The sequence below is a fragment of the Sminthopsis crassicaudata genome, chromosome X (assembly GCF_048593235.1).
Source record: "Sminthopsis crassicaudata isolate SCR6 chromosome X, ASM4859323v1, whole genome shotgun sequence".
Lineage (NCBI taxonomy): Eukaryota > Metazoa > Chordata > Mammalia > Dasyuromorphia > Dasyuridae > Sminthopsis > Sminthopsis crassicaudata.
Window position 1 is genome coordinate 46,297,662 of NC_133623.1, and position 17,668 is coordinate 46,315,329.

General features: G+C 47.5%; 1 protein-coding gene and 1 long non-coding RNA gene across 8 annotated transcripts in view; one reads left to right on the forward strand and one right to left on the reverse strand.

The window, feature by feature from the left end:
- LOC141548696 (uncharacterized) overlaps positions 1-17,212 on the reverse strand; it is a 41,117-nt gene extending 23,905 nt beyond the window's left edge. Inside the window, exon 1 of the long non-coding RNA XR_012484036.1 lies at positions 17,123-17,212. This is a non-coding gene — a long non-coding RNA (uncharacterized LOC141548696). The remainder of the gene's footprint in view (positions 1-17,122) is intronic.
- MBNL3 (muscleblind like splicing regulator 3) overlaps positions 1-17,668 on the forward strand; it is a 217,883-nt gene that overhangs the window by 45,397 nt on the left and 154,818 nt on the right. For 2 of the 7 annotated variants that reach the window (XM_074277762.1, XM_074277758.1), the window contains exon 1: positions 14,184-14,564. The exons of 2 other annotated variants lie outside the window; for them this stretch is intronic. The gene's annotated coding sequence lies outside the window, so the exon portion shown is untranslated. Of the gene's footprint in view, positions 1-14,183; positions 14,565-15,752; positions 15,802-17,668 lie in introns of those variants that run through there. 3 more of the 7 variants (XM_074277764.1, XM_074277765.1, XM_074277761.1) reach the window with 3 other exon arrangements.

Below are 17,668 nucleotides of genomic sequence, written 5' to 3' on the forward strand. Positions count from 1 at the left end.
CAAGGTAGTCAATGACCAAAGCGAAAGTCCGATATTACCACAATATTGAGAGCAGTATTGTTGGTGGTAGCAAAGAACTGCTAATGTGAGTGTCCATCAATTAAGGAGTGACCGAAAGAACAATTTACACAATACAGCGATGAAATTGAAAAGATCACCAAGCCAAAGCTGAACTCTGAGTAATCAACCAACCAATGGCGGTCCCCATATAACAAATAAGGAAACCCAAATCCATCTTCACGTCACAGAGATGAGGAAGGACTAGGGAAGAATGTTGCATATATTGTCAGGCACGGGCACTTCATCAGGGATTTTTGCCGAGTTCTTTTTCTTTGGTAAAAGGGAGGGGTCGGTCTCACGAGAAGGAAAGACTTCTTTTTATTAAAAAACAAAAACACAACCCACAAACTATAACAGCAAAACAAAAGGCACCAATAATGTTTAGTCGTTTTTAAAGAGTGTGTGGTGTATATTCCCTAAGAGGTAAATGATCATAGCATGTGAACAGGCAGTGTTCAAGAAGAAAAGCATAATAAAAGAATAGGAGCAGCGAACATTAGAATAACTCAGTTTCCACCCTCTACCCCACCAATCTATGGAAAGTTACAAAAGATGATAATGGTAGATGTTGGAGGGGCTGTGGGAAGATAGATTAATAGCCTGCTGGTAGAGTTATAAATTGGTTCAGACTTTGTGGGGAAACAATTTCAACTTATTGTAGAAAAGTCACTAAATTATATATATTCTTTGAGCAGGACTACTGTGCGAAGGTCAAATGTTCCATGTGTACAAAAACAATGGTAGCAGAACTCTGTGTGTGTGTGTGTGTGTGTGTGTGTGTAGAAAAAGAAGAGAGAAAGAGAGAGAGAGAAGGAGGGGGAAGGGAGAAAAGGAGGGAGGAATAGAGGGAGGGAGACAGAGAGAGAACAGAGACAGAAACAGAGACACAGAGACACAGAGAGCACAAAGAAGTTGAAGGAAAGTGAGTGCCCACCAACTGAGTTATTACTGACCCAGTCCTGGCAGCTGGATGGAGTGGAAGGGAATATTATTTTCCTGTAAGCAATTTCAAATATGAAGAATTCCAAGAAGTTTGGGAAGACTTGAACGGGCCAATGCAGAGGGAAGGGAAGTAGAACCTGGAGAATGCTGTACATAGTAAGCACCGCAATGTAAAGGAAATCAATGCTGAAAGAGTGGCTGGTTCTGATTATTTCGGCGATCCAGCAGGAATTCTGAGGAGTGCCGGTGAGCTGAGCCCCTCAGCTCTGGACAGAAAGATGGCAGACTCCAGGTACCGAATGGAACCTGCATTGTCGGGCACAGCCAAGGTCTCCATCCGTCTGTTTTGCTTAACCTGGCCCTGCTTTGTTACAAGAGAGGGTTCTGTCGAGGGCAGAGATGTAGGTTGGGAAAGGCCAGAGATGTTATTAAAAATCATCCATAAGCCATTTTTTTGGCTTCTAGGGTATCCATCATGGCTGGCTGTTGTCCCTGCTGCCATCGTGCAGTGGGCAGCAGCCCTGGAGGTCAGGAGATGTTTGGAAGGAGAATCCGCCTTCCTCTGGGAATGCTGCTCCAATATGATGATGGAGGGAGCGAGGTCAGGGCCGGGGTGGGGGTGGGGGGAGAGACTGGAGCTCTCTCTTTGATTCCACATGGAAGGATGCCGCGAGCCAAAGCCGTATCACTCCGTTCCTGCGCAGCTGAGACCTTGCAGACCATCATTAAAAACAAAAACACAAAGCGCTTCCAGCAAAAGGGGTCAAGGGGCACCAGCCCTGAGACCCCCCACGAACACACGGTCACACACACGCGCTCTTTGGCGGGGGCTGACGAGCTCCAAATACACTCGTTAAAAATGCCGCGCTCAAAAGAGCACTTTACCTGGGAGGGGATGAGACATTAACCTATTAGCACCGATTAACACTTCACACTAGATTACTTTATCAGATTCCTGGGTTGTGGAGTGCAGTATCCTGCGGAGAGGAGGAATAAGGCCCCGAATGGGGCTATTTAAGGGGTGGGGGGGCAGGGATAGGGGGAGAGGAGAAAAAAAAGGGCAGCTAGAGGGCAGCCTGCAAGCATGGGGAGTCTGAATCCGGGTACAAACCCCCCAACTGGAAGCACAGAATGGCTGGCAGGTTTTCCCCCTGGGGGCAAGGACTTTGGAGGGTAGGCTCCCGTGGGAAATGAGGCTGGGACTCCTTAGGTTTCTAAACTGCCCAAGGGCTCGCTGCTAGTAAGGTGTGAGGAAAAAAAAAAAAAAAGGCAGCCCACCAAACTTACCCAGCAGAACCCCTGCCAACAGGGGAGGGAAGCCCATGAATAGGGCAGTTGACGCTGTGTAAACTGCCCCACCGGCTTGCCCAACTTTGGCTCGGGACAGAAAAGCAGAAAAGGGAGTCTGCAGGCTTGGAAGGTAGCTCCCCAGACTCTGTTTACCTCGCTGGTTTTGGTTTTGGTTTTTTCCCAAAGGGCCATACAAATGCTAGCTCTGAGTATTCCACCTTGTTTCCATTTCACTTTGGTTCACTTAGGCATCCAGGTGCAGTGGAGCAAGCATGAAATTTGAAGGCAGAGGACCTGGGTTCAAATCCCACCTCTGATACCGTGACCTTGAGCAAGCACTTCTCTCTGAGCCTCAGTTTCCACCCCTGTCAAATGAAGGGATTAGAGTAGATGGTCTATGGCAAGTGACTTGCTCTGAGGATACAAAGTCAGAGGCTAAAAAATTAATAATGTCCCTGGCTTCCAGGAGTTTATAATCTGATAAAGGGAGGATAAATGTGCACAAATCAATACAAATTAAAATGTGATGACCACACAGGAGATGTCAGACAGAGATAGGAAGGAGGGATCAATCGTAGCTTGGTGAAGGGGAGACTCCATGGAGAGTAGTGACAGCTTAGCTGGACCTTGGCGGAAAGGGTAGGGGGAATGGGCCTGGAAAAGACACCGAGGCTGAGGTCGGGGAAGGAGAGGTCCGGGAGAAGGATGGCCATTGGGCAATGGTTGGGTGCTTTAGTTTGGGTGGAACTGAAGGGTATGTGGAGAAGAGAGGTGTAAAAATAAGCTTGAAAGTGAAATTGGAGTAGATGCTGGGAGGCTTTGCATTCAGGTTAAAGAGGCTGGATTTTACTGAAGAGGCAACAGCAAGAAGCTGAAGGTGTTTGAATCCTCACATATAATTCTAGTTCTTGCTTTTTAAAATGGAATAGGGTTTAGATGGTTTCTAAGGGGTCTTATGAGTCTGCCATTCTGCAAGGTGGCTAGAGTGCTGGGGCCCAAGTCAGGAAGATTTATCTTCCTGGCCTCTGACACTTGCGAGTCACTTCACCTTGTTTGCCTCAGTTTCCTCATCTGTAAAATGACCTGAAGAAGGAAATGGCAAACCACTTCAGTATCTCTGCCAAGAAAACCCCCACTGGGGTCACAAAGAAGCAGAAGTGACTAAACAACAACAAAAAAGGTAATTTGGCTAGATTCTTATTGGAAGCCTTTGTGGAAAGGGGTGCCATCCCACAGCATTTAGTTGTAGACCCCACCACTGGTTGATTTCATCTCTTTTTCTAAGGCACCACCAACAATAGCAAGTAGGGAGTTAGTGGGGGAGATTTCTCCTTCACAGACTGCAACCCTGGGCTCCCGGCTCACTGACTTCTCCCATGATACCTCTTATCTTCCACTCTGTTCCTCTGCCACTTAAGGCATCGATAAGGCTGTGTCAGAGATGGGCCTTGAAGCCATGTCCTCGTGGCTCTGAGGTCTCTGCCAACCATATCTCTAAACTTTATGATAATTATAATTATATAATAATATCTCCAACATGCTTGAAACTTTCCAAAGAACTTTCTATTTTCCAGCTCATTTGTTTTCATGTGGGCACTAAAGAAACTCTTTTATCTACTTAATTATGCAATAGTATTTTGTATCTGTGTATCTTATTCCCCAACCTCACCGTGAACTCCACAAGGTCAGGAACAGTATTTTGTCTAAACTTTCCCCACATACACAGGAGAGGTCTGATTAAGCTAGAAGTGAGGGCATTTCAGTCACTTAAGGAGCACTATCATTCATTCATTCATTCATTCATTCATTCATTCAATCATTCATTCAATCATTCCAGAAACATTTATTGAGTGCCTACTAAATGCAGCTTAGGTCACCGAGTTAGCCAACAAAGTTTTCTCTTCCTCAGGATGAAAAAGCTCTGGCCTGGCACTGGTAGTTGACTGCTCACTTGTTTAAATAATTGGTTTGGTTCCAGGCCTGTGGCAGAGGCCTCCTCTCAGGCTTCTCCCAAGTCTGGGCATGCTACTTCACCCATCTTGGCACCTCCATACCGTCTCCTTGCAGCCCTGCTCGTCATTTGTTTCCCCCTTTTTACAGCCTTTCAACTGGCCCAACTCCTTCCTGTTTTACCTCTGACCTCCTTAATCTTTCAAGGCCTCTTAGTGCAATAACAATCCGCACCTGCCACTGGTGAAGAGGGGGAGTTCCAAGTTCCAGCTCTCAGTGGCCCACTAATACAGGCACCTGGGATCATAGTCTGCAGAGACCTCGGAAGCCATCTAGTCCATTTTTCAGAGGAGGAAACTGAGACCTGAGCGGGAAGTGAGCTGTCCAAGGTCACCCAAGTAGTAAGTGGAAGCTCCAAGAATTCAACCTAGGTCCTCCATCTGAGTATATAAATCTAATACTTTTCCTCCTGTACCACATTGCCTCCAAAGACACATACTACCTTTACTAGTAATATAATTGAATTTTTGTTTTTATGCGTTTTCTTAAACCTAGAAATTTTGCTTTGGCATAAGAGACAAGCCTAAACAACACACATACACTGAGAGAGAGAGAGAGAGAGAGAGAGAGAGAGAGAGAGAGAGAGAGAGAGAGAGAGAGAGAGAGAGAGAGAGAGAGAGAGAGAGAGAGCCAGTGAAGTATATTACACAGAGTTCTACAAGTTTACTAGAATACTGGCCTTTGAGTCCAAGAAGACCTGAATTCAAATTCTACCCCAAATACTTATGAGCCACATGATACTGAGCATGTTATTTAACTTTTCTAAGTCTTGGTTTTCTCCCTTGTAAAATGGCCATAATGAAGAGATCACATTTGGTCTAGGAGTCTGAAAGACGGGTTCAAGTTCTCTTTCTGACACACATTAGCTGTGGGAACCCGAACAAGTTGTTTAACCTCTCAATGACATAGATGTGTAAGTGTCTAAGACTGTTTTGGATGAGTTGATGATTGGTATGGATCACTTTTGGTTGCCAGTAGCTTCCTTGGTGTCTAACTCTAGGAGTAGAACCATCATATCAAAACACAGAACTTTTCTTGGATAATTCCAAGTTGATTTCCCAAATGGTCAGACCAATTCATGGCTCCACCTTCAAGGTGTCCGAATGACATTGTTTCCTGAGCGTTACCAACATCAGATTATTCTGTCTTCTATTAGTTTTCCCATTTTCATTGGTATAAAGTGATATTTTAGGGCTGTCTCAATTTATACTTCTCAAATTCATTGTTATTTGGTTAGTATTATACTTTAGTTTTGTATTGTATTGTAAAGTACAATACTTCAGTTAGTATTGTAATTGATGGTGTTTCTTCTTTTGAAAATGGTTTGTTTGTATACTTTGACAACTTTCCTTTTGGGAATGACTCAATCTTATTAGCCTAATTCCCTTTATATGGGGATGTCAGATTTTTCAGCAGAGATGTTTAATGCAAAAATGTTTTCCCAATCTATGTGTGTGTGTGTGTGTGTGTGTGTGTGTGTGTGTGTGTGTGTGTGTGTATGTGTGTGTGTGTTTGTGTGTGTGGAAATAATCTACTTTATCTTTTATAATATTCTCTATGCTATGCCTGGGAAAGAATTTTTCCTCATCCATGATTGTTAAAGAAGATATATTCTATTCTCCTTTATTTTTCATGGTACCTCTTTTCACATTTTGATCATGTATCCACTTGGAATTGTGAGAGTAGTGTAAAGTGTCGGTCTGAACCCAATTTTTTTTTAATTGAATGGTTTGTTGAATAGCTTTTTTTTTAAATGAATAAGGAGTTTGTTCCCAAGTAGTTTGTTTTCTTGAGTTTATTACACACAAGACTTCTGCATGCATTTGTTTTTTAAGTGTTCCTTATCTACTTCATTATATTGCTAATACTTTTCCTAGAACCAGTTAGTTTTGATAAATATTGTCTTGTAATATAATTTGAGACATGGTGATGCCATGTGAGCTTCTTTCCTATTCTTGTGCCTTGTTTCCCACGGCATTCTTGACCTCTTGTTCTTCCCCATGAATTTTGTTATTATTTTTGTTTAATTCTACAAAGAATTACAGTTGTGATTGACATAGTGTTAAATTTGTAGTTTAATTCAGCTAGCATTGTCATGTTTACTATTTTAGCATAGCTCAGCCATGGATATTGAACACCTCTTCAATTGTTTAGGTCTATTTTTGGACAGATTATTCTGCGGTGATATTTATTTGTATTAGGGAGGTGAACACTGAGATATTTTGTAGTTATCTTCAACAGAATCTATGTTTTTCTCTTGGTTTTTGTTAAAAACTTAATAGAAATACCAATAATTTTGGCAGGCTTGTTTTGTATCTTCTTACTTTACTGAAACTTATCTCAATTAATCCTTTAAAAATTTTTTTTCAGATTTTCTAAGCAAACCCCATATCAATATGCAAATGGAAATCTTTTTGTCTGCTCTTTGCCAAAGCTCGTTCCATTTTTAATTTGGGCCTTGTTGCTATGTCAGATGTGTCAAATAATATCTTCTTGCTCTGATGTTTCAGTTAGAAAGAATCTTCTTCTGGTTGTTCTGCTTTTTCTCACATTTTCTTATTTGTTCTGCCTTCATACCATTTTTGTCCTCTATCTGGGCCATTCTATTCCTCAGAGAGGATGCTGCTTTAAGACTGTCTACCAAATATTCCAGGCTGTCAAGTCTCATGTCCATCTTCTCATGCTCTTCTTTCAGTGATCTTGTATCCATCTTTGGAGGTCTCAGATCTTCCCTTGTGTCGCTTATTGAATCTGTTAACCACCCTGACAGTTAATATAGTGGGTACATCTCTCTTCCAGGGACCTGGTTATTCATATTCCATATTCCTAGTTAAATATACAGTTAACTCTGGCTCCCCTGACTAGTACACTGACTCTGCAATCACTCCACTGGGGAGAAGGGACATTCATTCATCCATCAGACATTTATTAAGCAGCTGCTAAGTCTAAGGCAATATCATAAGCCAGGGGTATATACAAAGATAAATAAGAGCTAGTCTTTGTCTTCAGAAAGTTAGGGGACATAAAGCACTCACACAAACAACTACACCACGAGGCAGAATGGAAATGGTTTTCAGTTAACTGCCTCTGAACCTAGGGAGTGCTGGCCCCAGTTAATATTCAAAAGCTGCTAATGAGCTTCCTCTTTGTTCTTTTGGAGACTAGATTGCCTGACTGAATTAGCTTGCTTTATTCAGTTTAGGACATTTGGTGGGTTCTTTTTAACACAATCATTTATTTCATTGTCCTGAGTCCTAGAGATGTCCATCATCATCATCATTATCATTATAGCTGGCATTTATATAGCACTTTACATAGATTATCTCATTAATGAGAAGGCGGTTGGTGATGTGGGAGAGATTAGGACTGGATGCATAGATGTGGGAGTAATTTAAATAGTAATGTTAACTGAACCTATAGAAGTAGTTGAAGTGAAAAAGAGAGATAGAGAGAGAGACAGAGATAGAGAGAGACAGAGAGAGACAGAGATAGAGAGAGACAGAGAGAGACAGAGATAGAGAGAGACAGAGAGAGACAGAGATAGAGAGAGACACAGAGAGAGAGAGAGAGAGAGAGAGAGAGAGAGAGAGAGAGAGAGAGAGAGAGAGAGAGGGAGAGAGAGAGAGAGAGAAAGGAAAAGGAGGAGAAGTGAAAGGTGGAAGATGGTCCAATAAAAGATACAGAGAAAGACAGGTGAGCCAGGAGGAAGAGAATCACAGGGGCATTATAATATAAAAGAAAGCGTGGGAAAGGGAAGAAGGATGCTCGCTAACACACTCAAAAGTTGCAGAGAGTCAAATGGTAGAAAAAGTGAGAAAAGGTCACAAGAATTAGAATTTGAAATCATCAATAACCTGGGATGGAGCAATTTTCACAGCATAGGTAGCGTTAGGAAGCAAATTATAAAGTAAGTGAATAGAAGCTGGGAAAGTAGAAGCGGTGAGTGTAGGTGAGTTTCTTTGGGAGCTTTTGTTGTAAAAAGGGAATTGAATAGTAGATTAGTGGGGGAGGAGGGGTCGCTAGGGGAGGATTTTTTTTTTAAGAGAGGGAGAGACTTGGGCATGTCTGTAGGCAGCAGGGAAAGGATCAATAGATAGGGAGCGATGGGAGATGAAAGAGAGAGAGAAGGGTTGATTCAAGTGTCAAGCTTCTAGAGGAGGCAGAAGGGAATGGGATCAAGGACACAAGTAAAGGAATTAACCTCAACAAGAAGGGTCATCTCTTCCTCAGAGACTGAAACAAAGTAGGGGAAAATGGAGGCTGATGCACAGTACTTTTTAGGGGTAGAGTAGGAAACAAAAGAAAGTTAGTGATAGATGGCTTCAATTTTCTCAGTAAACTAGGAAGTGAGGCCCTCTTCTGGGAGGTAAGGTAGAGAGGGTAGGTAGCACAGGGTGCTCCAGAAGAGAGAAAGTTAGACATCTCAGTTCTGGGGAAAGTGAAAGAGTAAAAGGATGGCCTATCCAGGAGAGCTTTGCAGCCTCTGCTACATGCAGAGTGGGCCCAGTTAAGGTTAGATCCCAGGAATTGTAACAAGAGCTGGTCGGCAAGTTGTTGCTACTTCCTACAGTGGTGTTCAGCATCAAGATTGTAGCAGCAAAAAAAGTCAACCGTGAGGGTGAGTCGGAGGCTTGGCTTGGCTTGGCTTGGCTTGGCGAGGTGTGACTGATGATAAGACAGTGAGGCAAGAGCCTATACACAGAATTCCAGGACAGAAGCAGGTACAGATTAAGAGGGGGAGGAGTGTGAAGTCAGAACCGGGATGAAGGAGGACAGGGACTGGAGCATGGGGAAAGGATCAAGAATAAGCTTCAGAGGAAGGAGGCAGGGGCAAAGATGGAAGGGTGAGAGATTATGAGCAGGAAGGGGCATTGCAGAATTAGAGATCCTGAAATGCAGTTGCATGATGGGAGAATCTAAGGTATGGCCACAGGAAGGGGGAAGCAGAGTTAAGATGGGGGCACCTTAAGAACAGAAGGGATTGTTCAGGAAAGACCCCAAGATGTCTGAGGGGCTATCGACATGCATGTTGATGCCTCCAAATATTAGGGCAGGGGATGGGGTGCAGAGGGAGCTCAAAGTGGGTACTGAACTCTTGGAGAAGGTAGGTGAGTGATCCAGAGGCCCATAGATGCCTGAGATAATAATAAGAACTCATATTTCCCTAGTGTTTTCAAAAGTGCAGATCACTTTACTGACCTTTCACAAATCAGATGATGCAACATGCTTCAGAGTTTGCTATGAGCATTACATACATTCCATCACAGGAAGTCATAGAGCGATGCCGTGAGGACTCAATGGAAGGAGAGGCCCAAGGGGGGAGATAGGTTGGGAGACCTAAGAGAGAGAGAGCAACAAGAGCAGGTTTTGCCCTTAGCAGAGGATGATCTGGAATTTGAAGGGCAGTAGTTGGGAGTTTCGGGGAAGTCCCTGTTGATGTGGGCCCCTCGCTTTTCAGGATCTGGGGATGACAGACACCTGTAGTAACCTCTCGTCAGCAGCAGTGTTCTACCTTAAATACTGGAGATAGTGAAAGGAAAAAACAAGAAAAATAGGTCTAATTTCTCATCCCCAAGTGACCAGCAATAAAACACATCCTGAAGGTAGGTGCTCAAAGAGTGGGTTCTGGCTTCCCAGATGGGCCTGATGTCTTGGACGCTGACCTTGGGTGGGGTGGCATGGGGACTCGGTTATGGAGGCCTGTGGTCGGGGGGCCCTGGATGGACTTCAGGGCAGGTGACGGGATTGGGAGAAATCTTGCAATTGAGATTCCAGGAGAATGATGAACTCACTTTCCATTCCTAAATCTCCCTCTGTTAGAAATCTCCAACCACACCTACCCCATCCCTTGAGCCCCAACTCAAACATCTCTTGCTCTGATCTTCTCTCTGGTCTCTTCCCATTCTGAGGGGCACACTTCTTTGTGCCTCTGTTTACACACCCAACAGATTCTATTTTCAAATGGTAGCTACTCTTATTTGCACACGCGCACACACACACACACACACACACACACACACGCACACCCCATATTTCCCCTACCAACTTGTAAGCTCCTAAACCAGAAAAAAGAGTTCTGGTTCTCAAGCCAGAGGACCCGGGTCCTAGGACTTCACCGGTAACCTTGGATGGGGTCCAAATCACTTCTTCTCTCTAGGTCTCAGTTTTCTTCTCTGTAAAATGAGGGAGGTGAATTCAGTGATTTCTGAGGCCCTTTCCAGCTCTAAAGCTATGATCCTTTGGCTGTCTCCAATTTTTCTGTACACTGCCAGCTAAGAGCTTAGGGCCTTGGATAATGTTTGTTGAGTGAATGAACAAATGGGGCACTTTTCTCCCTATGCCAGAGGCTCCCTTTGACATTTGACAAAAGTGATCAGATTACCTCACCTTGTTATTGGAGAAACAAAGGCTGCCTCCTTCCACAAAGGCTCAAGATTGCTTTGGGAAGTAGCATTTATGTCATTGTTTTGAGTCCTTCTTAATATTTTTTTTTTGCTCTGGACACAAAGAATTGTTTAATGTCAAAACTAGGAGAGACTTTAGAGGTAATCTAGCTCAACTTCTCCTTTTATGAAGCTTGGACCCAGAAAGGGTTCGGTCCCTGTCAAGGTCCTGCATCAAATCCCTGACTGAACCTGGATAGAACCCCAAGTGTGTTGATTGCCAGTCGAGGGTTCCATCTAGTATACCCCAAGGTGTGGTTGGACTTTTTGTGGGAAATCAAGAAAAGCCTCACTGAAATGAGCAAAAAAATGGTCCGGGACAAAGAAGCGGATAACTGCTATTTGGGGTTCTTTGGTTTCCCCTGTCCTAGCTTCAGAGATTCCTCTCAATTCCTCTCAACCACTACACCTCGCCAGCAGATATATTTGTCTTTGGACTCCGTCGCTGTGGTCCGAGCAATAATACATGATGGGGCACCTGCCACATCCCAGTGAAAAAAAATCTCCATTTTTAGCCTCGCTCCAGACTGGCCCTGTTCAAAGTATTTCATTCTTTGAAAGATTATTGATTGCATGAGCTACTCCTCTTACTGGAAAGGGGAGAAGTGATTTTTGATAGAGTGTGATGGGAGTTCAAAAACTTCCCCAATTGACTACCCACTATTCTATTCTATTCCATTTAATTTCTTTATTTTGCTGAGGCAGTGGGGGTTAAGTGACTTGCCCAGGGTCACACGGCTAGGAAGCGTTAAGTGTCTGAGGATGCATTTGAACTCAGGTCCTCGTGACTCCAGGGCCGGCTCTCTATCCACTGTAGACAACACACTATTATATGAGAATATTTAACTTTTCACCTATCCAGCAACTTGAAACACACAGCCACATTTGTTTGGTTGTAAACTACAGTGCTCCTTTTGTTACCAAACCATTGCATAACTTAGAGAATTCCTTCCTGCACCAGTCAAAGTTAATTATATTTATTGGAACAACATTCTACAGAAGTTACCACATTTCCAATCTGATTCTCAATCTTCCATTTTTATGATTGAAATTCCAGCCTTCCACTGATGAGAGAGCTCATCATCGCAGAGACTCCCTTCCCTGGTGCCAACTGCATTTCCTCCATGCCTTCTCACAGGAGGAGATTTCTTTGCCATAGCCTTCTGGGAAATCCCCAGTACAGATTCCACCCAAGGCACCCTTGCCCAGGTCTTTAAACTTTCAATTCCACCACTTACTTCATCACTTGGTCAAGTAGAATGTAAGTCCCTGAAGGCAGGGAATGTTTTTATGCTTGGTTTTTGTTTTAGGGGGGAAGCCACCTGGCCTTCCTGGGCCTCAGTTTCCTCCAGTGTAAGATAAGAAAGTTGGATCAGACTAGTCCAATCCCATTTTTTTTAAATGAAGAAACTGAAACCTAGAGAAAGTGACTTAGACAAGGTCCTACATCTAGAAATGGCAGGGACCTCAGAGGCCATCTAATCCAACTTTCTTATTTTACACTGGAGGAAACTGAGGCTCAGGCAGGTGAGGTGGCTTGCCCAAAGCTAGACAAAAAGCAACTATATGATGTGGGATTTGAATCCGGGGGTTTCAACTCCAGACCCAATGCTGCTCTTTCCACTGTCCCGTGGTATCTACAATAAGAGAGTAGTAATGTAGTGGTAAAACAGCACTTGCTCCATCCACGTGGTTGTGAAGATCCGATGCAATAATGTACGCCAAGCTTTTCGCAAAAGAGATGTTTAACGATCAGCTCCAGTGGGGCTGGGATCTTTGTGATCCGGGCGTTCCTTTCTATCCATGCTGGTCACAACCGCTCCACGCCAGTTCATCTTCCGAGACCTTTGCGTGTTTCTTTACGTTGTTGTGCATGCTCACTGGCTCACAGCCATTCTGCTTCAGCCTTCCGTTTGCTTTTCTTCACTCTCCCTCTAGGGAGTCTCCCTTTCTGACCACCCCGCCTCACCTTCGTGATGGTTTGGGCTGTTCCGGTGGCCACTGGACAAATAAAACTGTCTCAGGGGCTGGAGAGCAGCTTCCCTGCCTCGGGACTCGCCAACCGGCGGCCAGGTGCGCCCAAGCCTCGCGTGAGCACAGCAGCGATTGTTTGACAGAAAGGCTCTCGGGGGGCTCAGGGTGGGAGGGAGCAAGAAACTTGGAGCCCAGGTTTGATTATGATCCCTGCCCCCAAAAGCACCGAGCCCAGAGCATTTCTCCCTCAGAAAAACGGCAGGAAAATTGTACCGAAAGACTGCGTTTGTCTTAGCACCCCAAATCACTGCAGGGAGGGAGGAGAGACTCTGTGTGTGTGTGTGTGTGTGTGTGTGTGTGTGTGTGTGTGTGTGTGTGTGTGTGTGTGAGAGAGAGAGAGAGAGACAGAGAGAGAGAGAGAGAGAGAGACAGAGAGAGAGAGACAGAGAGAGAAAGAGAGAGAGAGACAGAGAGACAGAGAGAGACAGAGAGACAGAGAGAGACAGAGAGACAGAGACAGAGAGAGAGAGAGAGAGAGAGAGAGAGAGGAGAGAGAGAGAGAGAGAGAGAGAGAGAGAGAGGAAAGAGAGAGAGAGAGAGAGAGAGAGAAAGAGAGAGAGAGAGAGAGAAGAAGAAGAAGAAGAAGAAGAAGAAGAAGAAGAAGAAGAAGAAGAAGAAGAAAAAGAAGAAGAAGAAAGAGACAGAGAGAGACAGAGAGAGAGAGAGAGACAGAGACAGAGAGAAGAAGAGAGAGACAGAGACAGAGACAGAGAGAGACAGAGACAGAGAGAAAGAGACAGAGAGACAGAGAGACAGAGAAACAGAGACAGAGAGACAGAGAGAGACAGAGAAGAAAGAGAGACAGAGGAGAGAGAGAGAGAGAGAGACAGAGAGACCAGAGAGACAGAGAAACAGAGACAGAGAGACAGAGAGAGACAGAGAAGAAAGAGAGACAGAGGAGGAGAGAGAGAGAGAGAGACAGAGAGACAGAGAGACAGAGAAACAGAGACAGAGAGACAGAGAGAGACAGAGAAGAAAGAGAGACAGAGAGAGAGAGAGAGAGAGAGAGAGAGAGAGAGAGAGAGAGAGAGAGAGAGAGAGAGAGAGAGAGAGAGAGAGAGAGAGAGAGAGAGAGAGAGAGAGAGAGAAGGAGTGAGAGAGAGAGAGAGAGAGAGAGAGAGAGAGAGAGAAGAGAGAGAGAGAGAGAGAGAGAGAGAGAGAGACACTGAGAGAGTCTACCACAACTACCGAGGCTAATTATCTGCTTGGGACTACCCCCAGAGAACCTTTGTTACTTCTGCCAGGGGTGGGAAGAGCAAGGAGTGCACCCCCATTGTTCCTGAAAACCACGGAGCGCCCTGTGCGTCCAGCAGCCTCGCCCCTCATTTTGCAGGGCGGAACTCTGTGCCCCCCTCCCCTCCTCCCTCGGGCCGTTATTCTGGCTTCTCCAGAAAGTGTGAGCCCTCCCCGCCGTTGTTCTGCAGCCTGCCTCCCCCTGGAGAAAACAGGAGGACCCCTACTCTCTGCGGCCTCTTAGCGCAGATTAGTGGTCCATTGTCCCCGGGCGGGAGCTGACTTCGAGACCTGGGCCGATGGGTGGCCGGCAAATTCCCTCCCCGTGACCTTGTTTTCGTGATGCAGAGAGTCTGCATTCATCCGGTTCCTGATAATAATAAAAAGAGAGAAGCAGGGATCTCGGAAAGAAGCGCGCCTGGGTTTCTGGGTACCTGTGTGTGTGGAACTAACGTGTGCGTGCGCTTTCCACGCGTGATCCCCGCGCACACGCCTCTGAAAGTGCCCCTGGAGAAGCAGGCTTGCACACACACCGTCGTGGAGAGCAAAGAGGTAGGAAAGAGCGGCGCTCACCCAAGTTAGGGTTGGTATAAAGAGTTCTTTGTTGGATCTCCGCGATAACAGTTCCTCATTTGTTAGGTCCTTGTGTAGAAAGTTATATAATTCAGCCTTGCCTTTTTTTTCCTTCAGAGCTGACTGCGGTTTCTGGATTGCCAAAATGACTTCCCATATGTGATAGGGATTGGACGGTGAGAACTTTGCGGGTCGTTAGGCGAGGGGACGGGCCAGGGCCGAGGGCAAGGGGTGGCGAGGCCCGGGCCCTCCGGAGGAGGCAGCACATAGTCGGCTCGCCTTTTCTTTTTGTTTGCTTCCAGAAGCCCGAAACTTATGGGTCCTAGGTGCTTTGTGCTCCAATTTTCTCCATCTAGGGGAGGTGAGAGATACTGCTCTGTCATATTGTCTGGTAGACATTCTTTAGAACGGGAGGGCTTTGCGGGCAGCATTTGCCCAATTCTACCCCCCCCCCCGCTTGTAATGAGCCCGCCACCGGGGTAGTCCCGCTAACTAACAGGTATTGCTTTCTTGCCTCCGACGAGTTTGGGGTCGGGCCGGCCGCGGCGCAAAGGCAAAGTCTCGCCAGCCATTCTGGGATTGGACTCGGAGCCTCGGCCGCTCGACTTTGGCGGAGGCTCGTGTGCCCGTCCTAGGGCTTTCGGGAGTGGAGAGAGGGGTCGCTCAGCGCCCCCCCCCCCCACCTCCAGTCGGGAGAGGGGCTTGCTGAAATAAAATTGCAAGCATGGAAGCCAGCAAGGGTTAATGTGCATCCATTTCTCAAAGACCGCTACCGAAATCCCCCAATACAGATGCTTATGAGGCACCCCGAGATTTTAAAATAATAACCAAAATGCTGATAATGAGAGTAATCCATGGGGCTCCTTGCTGGGATGAGTCACGACTGATATTTCTGCAGACGGTAGCTGAGCTTTCTCTTCTATTTTATTGCTCCGAGCAGCCAAAGACCTCGAAGTGCAAGGATATAAAGTTGGGAGGTTTTAAAAAATATAGAATATCGCACCGTCTTTGGGTTTGTCTTTTCCTCTGGAAAATGTTGGGGAGCCCTTTTCGGGGCTAACCGCTCCAGCTCCACTTAATACAAAAGTACTTTGCAACGCTCAGCCTCTCCCCCCCCTCCTCCTCCTCCTCTTAGCCCCCGCCCCCCTAGCCCTTATCAGAGGGAAAAATGGTTTGGGTATTCACAGAGAGGCAGAGGATGGGGGCAAGCTGACTTGTGAGTATGTGGGCTCTTCTCGCCGCCTATCTCCTTCCGATCTATCGCTTTCTTTCATTCGGATTTTGGGGCTATTGTTTTATCTCCCTTCTATCCTCGCTCTCAGATGCCTGCGATTAGATTTTAGAGGAATATTAGCCCGCGGACAGGTTTGTTTCTGCTCTCTCTCTGTCTCGCTCTCTCGCTCTCTCTCTCTGTCTGTCTCCTGTAACATTACGTTTGTCATTTTTTATTGTGCTAAAACTTTTTTGTTTTTTAGGAAGTGTAGTTTGCCGCATGAACTCGGCTTTTTTTTTTTTTTATATATACATATAAGTTCAAATAGGAGGCTGAAAAAAAATCTCTTTGAAGGGCGGCAGCTTCCCAAGGAAGTGGCTGGATTCCTCGGGGAATCGAGGTCGGCGAGTGCCGGAGCAGCCGCGGCCGGGCTCCGATCGGGAGCTTTTTGCTTATTTTTAAATAGTCCCCCAGCCCAGGGGAACCCAGCCGCTGTTTGGCGCGGGCCACAAAGCCCGGGGGAAGCGTCGGGAGCCGGGGCTGTGGGCGTTAAGGAAGATCGGGCGATGTAGCCATATGCCAGGTGTGAGAGGACAGAGTCTTTAGCCCCCGCTTCCGAATCCGAAAAGAAAGGGGGGGGGGGGGGAGGAGAGAGAGAGAGAGACAGAGAGAGAGAGACAGAGAGACAGAGAGAGACAGAGACAGAGACGGAGAGACAGCCAGCCTGCGAATTCCCCCCAACTCGGCCGGGACTCGCCTAGTTTAGGGTCAGAGCGAGGTGCCGCGAGCCAGGTGAGCCGTGTCGGGGCCGGGCGGCTCGAGCGCCGGGACTCCCTCCCCTGCGAGCCGCCCGCCGGCCGCTACCGGCCGGCATGCGGCGCGGCTGCGGGAGGCGGCGTCCCCACTTTGGGGGCCGCGCACCTTCCTCGTGGCCGTCCCCCGGCTCTCTCGCCGGCTCTAGGGAGGCTGTTTGAAAGACGCCCAATTTCTTGAATGCGTTTCCTAATGGCTCGGCCGGTGGCCCTCGGGGGCGAGAGCCGGGGGGACAGCGGCGGGCTTCTGGCGCCACTTCCCCCTCCCCCCGCGACTTCCCTCGCCCGTTGGTCCGGCCAGGGCCAAAGTGCCCCCGCCGGGCCGGGCCGGGCCGCGCCGATGGCCGAGCCGCCACCTCCCCCTATCGGTGCCGGACCCCCGGGTCCCGGCGCTGCGGTAGAGGGGCCGCGCCCCCTGGGTGGGTCTGGGGGGAGGCGTGAGTGGGCTTCGCCTTCCTCTCCCGTGCGGTGCGGCGGTGCATTTGTTTGTGTTAATTGGTTTGTTGACTCACCTTAGAGTATTGATAGATGCATTTAGCTAGAGAGGAGTGAGGCTTTTGCCTGGGTTGCTATGGCAGCAGCCAGCCCGAGCTCCAAGCATGTACGACATAGATCTTGGAAGCTATTAGGTGCACTCGGGCTGGACTGAACCAAGTCGGCCCGGGGGGGGGGGGGGAGGGACAGTGAGGAGGGGGGGGCGAGCTCTGCGGAGTCGGGGGGGGGGGGGCCCCTGGCGGGGCGGCGGGGCGCGGCGGCCCGCCCCGGAATCCGGGAGCCCGCCGCGATCCGGGGGGGGCCGCGAGCCCCGGGCTTGCCGCGTTGCCAGGGCGGCGCGGCGCGGCGGCGCGCGCGGCGGCGGCGGAGCCCTGGAGGCGCGGGTGGCGCGCGGCGGCGGCGCGGAGGCGCGCGGGGGCGGCAGCGGGCGGCGGGGCGCGGGGGCTCGCTCCCCGTCTTGACATTTTATCCCCCAGAGCTGCATACTTGGAGCTGGCTCGCACGTCCCAGTCATGAAGTTCTGGAGGGTGGGGCGGGCTCTAATTTGCCTCTATCTAATGATT